Source organism: Oratosquilla oratoria, chromosome 7 (assembly GCF_046742065.1).
Source record: "Oratosquilla oratoria isolate Oo_2021 chromosome 7, ASM4674206v1, whole genome shotgun sequence".
NCBI lineage: Eukaryota > Metazoa > Arthropoda > Malacostraca > Stomatopoda > Squillidae > Oratosquilla > Oratosquilla oratoria.
In genome coordinates, this window is record NC_134783.1 from 28,053,937 (window position 1) to 28,063,936 (window position 10,000).

At 37.8% G+C, this 10,000-nt stretch overlaps 1 protein-coding gene across 5 annotated transcripts in view; it reads right to left on the reverse strand.

Moving 5' to 3' along the window:
• Nucleotides 1–10,000, reverse strand: part of Cow (Proteoglycan Cow) — a 927,057-nt gene that overhangs the window by 809,046 nt on the left and 108,011 nt on the right. The window lies entirely within an intron of this gene.

The following is a 10,000-nucleotide window of genomic DNA, read 5'->3' on the forward strand; positions in this document are numbered from 1 at the left end:
AATGTTTACTACTTCGTTATTTATTCATCTCGTATTTACCTGTTTGTTTATTCATTAGTTTAGTTACTCATTTGTTTTTATGATGATGTAGTAGTGGTAGTAGTAGTAGTAGTTGTAGTGGTAGTAGTAGTTGTAGTGGTAGTAGTAGTAGTAGTTGTAGTGAGAGTGTTAGTTGTAGTGTTTTCGACCACTAGCAGAGCCAACGACTTGTGTCTGTGTAAAACAGATTCTACCTGCTTCCACCACAGAGTTCCACAAAGGTGGAGGTTGTTTTCAATTAAAGAAATAGTAGTAGTTCTACTAGGAATAAGTTAATATTATCGTTATCATCATTATTAGGATCTAAACACAACTTAAACAAATCGAGGTCTCGGCTCTTTATACTTTGAATATTTTACTCGATTTATATGTTTACTTTGTTTGTCATCAAGCAATGTTATTCAGATGAACTAAACACTGCACTCTACCGTGTTAAGCAGTCCTATATTCGTGAGAAAATCCTTGGACATTTATCAATTGGATCTGAAGGAAAACTACAGTTCTTTGGTAAACCTACATTCCTATTGTTCAGTTGTCGTACATGAATACATACACCTTGTTTAGCAAGACTACATTTGTGAGGATGTTTGGACATTTATTACTTGGATCTAAAGTAAAACTACATTTCTTTGGTAAACCTGCATTCCTATTGTTCAGTTATTGTACATGAATACATGCCCTTTGTTAAGCAAGACTACAGTTACGAGGGATGCTTGGAGATTTATCACTTGGATGTAAAGGAAATCTACAGTTCTTTGGAAAGTCTACATACCTATTGTTCAGTTGTTGAGCAAGAATACACTCTTTGTTTACGAAATACGAAGACGATCTCCGTCAGTTGAGACCTATCCGTTCCACTTTTTAAAGATATCCTAAGATATTTTTAGTAAGACGACAGTCCTAAAGGACACCTAACATGACTGATAGATACATTGGCCTCGATACCTATAGTGTAGATATTGAAAATAAACTTTCAGTAACATGCAGAAGATTACAAAGGATTACAAAGGCGGAGCATGCCGACAGGAGACCTTTTGGTTCATATCTAAGTCGGATGCGGAAAAAAATAATAAAAAATAAATAAATAAAAAATATAATAATGTAAATAACAAATAGAATACATAAATAAATGCATAGGTATAGTTAAATAATAAACAAACTGGTAAAAATTGAATAATAAATTAACATATAACTAATAATAAATGAAAATCAAACAGACAAATGATGACAAAACAAAAACAAACAATATAAAATAGATTATGATAATTACAGCATCTTGATTAGGTGTTTATCTAAATGATTCTAACTATAGAATCTATAGATAAAGCTAAAAGCCTTAGTGTGAGTAGTGCCTTCACGGTTTTTTTCATACAAGGCAGCAAAATGCACCATAAGGTCAGGAAGAAGCCTTGGATGAAAACAGAGTTTTAAACGCCTACAAGAAGGCTCTGCTGAGCAAATGGCGTCGTCTGACATCCCTGGCACCATCTGGCACTGGACACACAATAGACACAGGATTCCTATTCTATGCTCACCTACATTCCTTTGCAATCGAAACAAAAGAACTGCGACGGAGCGTGGGTGTTGAAAGGACTAATGAATCCATGTTAACAATGAGTATCAAAATAAATAACGCGGGCGTTCATTACGGAAGAATCCCATACATTTTCCGACCTTGGGACCTGAATATAGGACTGTACCGTAGTTCATAATACGTGAGATGTTTTTGAAGAGACTTGGCGTGCAATGTCAAAGGAACCAGTTTGGAGTTCTCTACATCCCACGTCGAAAACATGCTTTCCTCCTCCACGTCAGATGAAGGTTACAAGTCCAGCCGAAAAGAAGGAGAGGGTAGATTACGTCCGCGGGTTTCCTGAATCAAGGACAGGACAGCTTTGATCCTTTACCCTTCAGCACGAGAGGAGTCAACGACATGCAGCCAATCAGAGGCTCCTGGTGACCCTGTCATCACCGTGACGGCAAACTCTCAACATGTCATATATAAGACCGGCCGTGACAAAGCGAGAGGGAAGTTCCATAGGCATATACCCAGTTTCCAGAAAACGAAAAAAAAAACTATGAAAACAAACAAACCGTGTGCACTCACAGCTCAAAAAAGGCTACAAACACAATGAACAGGTTCCAATCTAAACGATAGATGAAAATTAAACACTGGACGTAAACGTTAACGACCCACAAGTTATTTGACAAATAAAATGAAAAAGAAAAGTCATGTAGATGGCTAATGGAATGCCAATATGCGATGCATTAACAAGTTTCTGTGAGCAAATCGAGTTTAGTGAGGTTGGAGGAGAGGAGTGACTGAGAGTTCGATGCACACGCGCATGCGCACACGGACCTGCGCACACGCACACACACACACACACTTACACACACACACACACACACACACACACACACACACACACACACACACACACACACACACTTACACACACATCACACATACGCACACACACACACATACACACACATACACACACATATACACACACATATACACACACACATATACACACACATATACACACACATATACACACACATATACACACACATATACACACACATATACACATACATATACACATACACACATACACACACACACACACACACACACACACACACACACACACACACACACACGCACGCACGCACACACACACACATACACATAAAAATTGCATATATTTTCTGGGATTAAATAATTAATATTGTATAATACACTACGCGGTAGCAATGGAAAGTACAAAGTATTAGGGCTTTGAACAGTGTGTGATTAAGCACTATTACTGAAAAAAAGGAAAATATAATCTTTGTTTGGAAAAAATAAAACGATTTGGGGGGGGGGATGTTTAGGTAATCTGTTACACTTTAAAATAATTTATTTCTTCTTTTCATTGGTTCAGTCTTCCACTCTCTTTATAAACAGGGTCCCCCCCCCACAAAACGTATGCACATTTCAGGAAAATAAAAGTTTATACATATATTAATATTTAAATACGATAGTATTGCGTACTGTAGTACAATATTTCTAACCTCGTTCAGACATTCCTACATTAATACAAGTTAGCTTTTGGCTATACGGTTACAAGAGGCAGCGTCCCGGTAAATTCTCATTCAGATAAACTCACACGACTTGGTGGTACAGTGGTGCTGCGCCGCATTGTTGGAAGACAGTCATCATTTCCATAAGATTCATGTATGGCAGGCAAGATGGATGTGTGAGCTGAACTGTACGAGGATTTACCTAGACACTGGCCGGGACAAAGTCTTATTTAACACTTGGGGACTTTCACTTACGGGGAACACTATATGATGTCACGTATGACAGGAAACCGCCTACATTAGCGAATTTTGCTCAAGATACCAAAAACACATGTACTTCAATTCCACTATTTTCTAATTATTTGATTATTTGATATTATCTGCCTGTTTATTCATTATTTGGTTGATTTTCATTTAGTATTATTCATCTGTCAATTCATTACCATTTACTATTTACCTGTTTGTTTATTATTTAACTATACCTATGCATTTATTCATTTACTATTATTTATATTGTGTATACATTATGACGAATGTGGATAGGAGGTAAAGGGAACACGGGCTGAGGGAAATACTTTTATTCCTGACTAGTTTCGCCTTAGTGGCTTCTTCAGAGGAACATAGTTTGAAGTCAAGTTGGTCAATATATATATATGGCAAAAGAAGGAACGTGACAAAGTGTGGGGGACCAACCTGACACTTTGCCACATTCCTTCTGTTGCCATATATATATACTGACCAACTTGACTTCAAACTATGTTCCTCTGAAGAAGCCACTAAGGCGAAACCAGTCAGGAATAAAAGTATTTCCCTCAGCCCGTGTTCCCTTTATCTCCTATCCACATTATTTATATTATTATAATTTTTATTTTATTTTATTTTTTATTATATTTTTTCGCATCCGACCTAGTCATGGATCAAAAGGTCTCCTGGCGTTATGCTCCGCCCTGTAGAGGCTTAGGTCAACAAGTAATTGTTCGCCGTACACGTGAATGTATTGAAGCTAACACTCTGCATATACTCTGTAATTGTAGAAGCCAAAGGTAATTATTATAATGTAGTAATCTCTAGATAAATCTAGAAATATTGTCTACAGTATACAGTGTTATCGTAATTAAATTATATTTTCCAAAAATGTATACATACATTATATATATATATATATATATATATATATATATATATATATATATATATATATATATATATATATTATATATATTGGGGGGGCGGACCCTGTATGTATCCTCTCTTTATTCTCTTTAATATATACGCTATGTGCGTGTGTATGTGTATTTATACAACTTACCTAGTGTGAGTGTGTATGTGTGTGTATGCGGGTGTGTGTGTGTGTGTGTGTGTGTGTGTGTGTGTGTGTGTGTGTGTGTGTGTGTGTGTGTGTGTGTGTGTGTGTGTATTCACCTTGGTCTTTAGATCACGTGTTGGACTCGTGATCGACAGCTATTTCCCTCCCGGAAGAGAGCTCAGAGCTCGTATGACCGATCTATGGGTAATGCTATGACCTTACACACACACACACACACACACACAACTCCCCGCCCACGAGAGTCAGAGTAACGACCCGAAGCGCAGCGATACCGAAATAATTTCGGCCCTGGGCAGGATTCGAACCAAGTTGTACGAGCACCACCATGCTAGTAGTCCAGCGCTCTACGAGCACCACCATGCTAGTAGTCCAGCGCTCTACCAACCGTGCCACCGAGTCGTGTGTGTGTGTGTGTGTGTGTGTGTGTGTGTGTGTGTGTGTGTGTGTGTGTGTGTGTGTGTGTGTGTGTGTGTGTGTGTGTGTGTGCGTTTATTTGTGTCTGAACGTTTGTGTGTGTCTACGTATTTGTGTATGTCTGCATGCATGGTTGATAAAAGGTCTTCGGCGAGTTTTGACTTATAAACGAGTAAATGATTAAATAATATGCATTTATTTCAACCGGATGTTTTTTTTGTTTGTTTTTCTTTTCTTTCTTTTCTTTAAACGACATTGTCTTCTGGCAGATTTTGAATCTAATTTCATTGCTTTATTCCTGCATGTTGTGTTAAATCCACAACGTTAATTTCTATACATTACACAATTTTTTTTTTTTGAGCTCAGAAATGTATTATTTGAACATGTATCTAGTTAATTAGTTACCTGGAAAATAACAATACTCTACTTGGTTTGTCTTTGTCTACATATTCTGAAAGGAACTGTGAAGAGTTAGATGATTATTATGGATGTAAGCTCTCATTATGTCTTTGTTGTTATGCTTGTTCGTACCTACATATTCTTCTATCATACGAATAAGTTAATTAAAAAAAAACGTGTCTACGTAAATGTAAACATATGTAAACACACGCACACACATGTAAACACACGCACACGCACACATGGACACACACACGGACACGGACACGCACACACACACGCACACACATGGACACGGACACGGACACGCACACACACACGCACACACACATCAGGGCTGCCAATGTGAGTTATGCTAGTTCCCACAAATGAGTGGGATTTTTCCCATAAAATTCCCACAAGGAAATCTGGATTTCCACTTTTTTTTTTACAAAAAAAGGAACTTATGTACACAAACAAGTTCATTGCAACATATAATTCTTCATATGTCCATACCATGTGAGCAAATTTCTCCCACAAATTTGTGAAAAATTCCCACAAAATGGCATCAGTGACTTCAAATCTCACGATGCGCCTACATTTCCTCTGCTTGGCCTCTCCCCTTCCCATGACGTCATCTTTCACGCCCTTCCCCTCCCTCCCATCCCCTCCCTCCCTTCCCCTTCTTCATCCTTTTACATTATTTGAAAATAATAATGAAAGTAATAATGATGATGATGAGTGAATAAAAAAGAACAAGTGCATGAATATGTTAATTAATTGATAAACAAACGCATAAATATGTAAACAGAGAAAATAAGATAAAAGTATACTGATCTCTTTATAACTTCTGTGGTACCTCTGTTCTGCTACCTGCTTGTTAAGTCTCTTGTTTACATTTATAGCTCCAGATCTTCAATACGATTATGACTCTAAGGGTAAAAGATATGTTTATCATTCTCAACACATTTATATATATATATATATATATATATATATTATATATATATATATATATATATATATATATATATATATATATATATATATATATGAGAAATTTGCTAGTGAACAGCGACATCAATCAGATAATCTTTATGACAGTCGCGCAAGGATTAAGGAGTAAGGCGGCAGTCATGGGGCCTCTTGGCGTCTTGAGCAGCAGGTTCGAATCCTTGCGAGACTGTCATAAAAATTATCTGATATATATATATATATATATATATATATATATATATATATATATATATATATATATATAAAACACAGAAAAAAACGCTGGTAAATAAGAAGCTTAGTTCGAATGTTTAAGTCTATCTAAGATATTATCAAGGAATACACATTTACGTACACATGTGTATTTGATAATGTCTTAAATAGACTTAAACGTTCGGACTAAGCTTCTTACTTACCAATGTTTTTTCTGCATATTATTTTCACGTGTGCCTTGTGAATTACTACAATATATACACATATATATCAAATAATTCCGACAGTTGCCTCCGACTAGAACCGAGACTTATGTAAAAGCATATCCGACATTCTATCGACTGAGCAACTGAATGTCAGTAGCTCAGTCGGTAGAGCGTCGACTTTGCTTTCACGCAAGTTTCGGTTCGTGTCTGGGGACAACTATTGAAATTATTTGATTGACATCGCCGTCATTGGCGATTCTATTCATATATATATATATATATATATATATATATATTATATATATATATATATATTACTTTTTCTTCTTCTTTCTCCCAGTCAGCTTCTATTAATTCATTATTTCTCTCCATCCCTGAAATTGAGTTCTTTCAATCCTGACATCTCTGAAACACAAAATACCTCTGAAGTCGTCAAAATAAAACCTGTATAATACTCAAACTGAGAGAATTACGATTTTTTTTTTTTTTTTTTTTTTTTTTTGTTGGGGGAGAGGGGCTTGTTTTATCACTAAGAACAATAACCGGGTAATTTCCAAAGATAACTTGTGAAATATGTGACTATATCCTGGAAATAGCTCTTGGCCCATTCACCACTGGGCATCAGAGAAAGAAGGTACGTTTTACTGTCGTAGGATTTTTTAACATTCGGAAAAGCTTTGGTCCTTCATCAAGATGGATTCCAAAACCAGAGGCCCAAATGTGGAAAAGGTGCTCTCGTCGGTAAAGGACTAAGCTGAACACATTTCCCGGAAATGGCCTAAATTGGACTTTCCGTATAGCCGAAGCGCAGGCGACATAAGCCACATAGGCCACGCAGCACAGAGCAGAGGCAGACTTCTTGTTGCTAAATTGAAGTACATTTTGAACCTCCTTTTCACTTGAAATGCTGAGGTGGCACGTCTAGAAGCATTTCACGTGAGAGAGATGAGTTCAAACTGTATTTCAGTTCAGCAGTAGAAGTCTGCATTTGCCTGTACCGCCTGTCTCTCAATTTGCGCTTGGGCTAACAGGAAAGAAAAAAATATTACTTATCCCATTTAGCTTCTGGGTCAGTGTGATCACAGCAAGAGGACACAGAACATAGTACATTTTAATATTCTTAAGAAATACTTACATAAACATTTAAACGATATGCCCTGTAGTGTCAGGAAATAGATTTAATGTGGAAGTGGGTAGAAACAGCTTCGCGAACCATGTAGTTAATGAATGGAATAAACTTCCTGCAGAGGCAGTGCAATATAGTTTAGATAACCACCTAAGCAAGATGTTGTAATGCCTGCCATTTATTTTATATTGTTAGTTTATTTCTTTGTTATTATTTGTTTGTTTATTTGCTGTATTTTAATTTATTATTAGTTACCTATTAATTTATTATTATCTACTATTTACCTATGCATTTATTTATTTTATTTATCATTTATATCATTATAATTTTCATTTATATTTCATTTATTTATTTATCATTATTATATCTTTTTCTGCATCCGACCTAGTTATGGACCAAAAGGTCTCCTGTCGGCATGCTCCTCTTTTGTAATCCTTTGTGTAACTTTGTCTCTGCTCCCAGGGGTCCAAGGACAGAAGGGAAAAGTGACGGCTTCGGCCGCATCTACGCACCTTCTGTCTTGGACTCCTCACTTCCCCCTTCTACATCTGACCTTCTTATAGACCTATCATAACTATTGCAGATTATGTTACTGAGATTTGGAGTGCGTGTTAACTTTCTCCGTACTCCCTGCGCCATCTTGCCCGATGGGACTTCCTGTACCTTCAGGTTTCTCTCTCCTGTGAGCGCCTCTATCTCCTATCCTGTGAGCGCCTATATCTCCTATCCTGTGAGCTTCTCTACCCACTCTCCTGTTAACCTCTTTACGTAGAGCCTCCACTTCCATCACCACCGACACTGTCCTTCTTGGATTTAATAGGCCTTCAGAGATCGGTTCTCTCTCTCTCTCTCTCTCTCTCTCTCTCTCTCTCTCTCTCTCTCTCTCTCTCTCTCTCTCTCTCTCTCTCTCTCTCTCTCTCTCTCTCTCTCTCTCTCTCTCTCTCTCTCTCTCTCTCTCTCTCTCTCTCTCTCTCTCTCTCTCTCTCTCTCTCTCTCTCTCTCTCTCTCTCTCTCTCTCTCTCTCTCTCTCTCTCTCTCTCTCTCTCTCTCTCTCTCTCTCTCTCTATCCCTCTCTCTCTCTCTATCCCTCTCCCACTCTCTCTATCCCTCTCCCACTCTCTCTATCCCTCTCCCACTCTCTCTCTCCCTCTCTCTCTCTATCCCTCTCTCTGTCCCTCTCTATCCTTCTCTCTCTATCCCTCTCTCTCTATCCCTCTCTCTCTCTCTCTCTCTCTCTCTCTCTCTCTCTCTCCCTCTCTCTCTCTCTCTCTCTTCGTAGCTCTTTTGAGTTCTTCGGCAATTGAAGAACTCTTGGGTAGTGATACAAACGCAGACATAGCACAGCCGATCGTTCCGTAATCTGTCATTTTTAACAATAACCTCGTTTAAACGAGAGGCTTCTTTATATTACATGAAACCTGCTCGCGATAAAGTTCAAAACAACCCGACCATGGACTTAATTTTTTTGTTTTGTTCTTTATCTATTTGTTATTTTATTCCGAGCAATATTTTTTTTACATAAATTAATTACACGTCATTAGCCAACGCCAGTCCATAGCAGTTGCACATTAGTTCCCTATCGAGGCTATTAAACCGATCAGTGTTTATGTTAAGTATCTACAAAACAATGATGGATGAAATAAAGATGTTTATACGCCGAGTTACCTTTTATTTTTATTTTTCGTGCATTCTTGTCCCACAGTTGTTTTGTTGAAATGATGTGCAACCCAACTTCCTACTGTGTAACAATAACTTTATTCAATTTCCAACTCTCTGACTGAAAAATGCTTTTCAAAAACTCGATATCTAACACTCATGAACATGGGCATACACACACACACACACACACACACACACACACACACACACACACACACACACACACACACACACACACACACACACACACACACACACACACACACACACACACACACATGCAACACACACATGCAACACACGCATGCACACACACACACAATGCACCCATATATACTCACACACACACACACACACACATAAACACATACACAAATCAACACAAACACGTATTCTCGAGAAGCCGTGGATCACTTGACGTGGTGTCCGTCATGTGCCAAATACCAAAGGTAGGAGACGGGATATAAAAAGAATGTGGGCCGAGACATCCTGCGTTCAAGGGATCGTCTTATGCGAGAGAAGAGAAGGGAAGAAAATAGAAGACAAGAGAAGATACGAGAAGATAAGAAA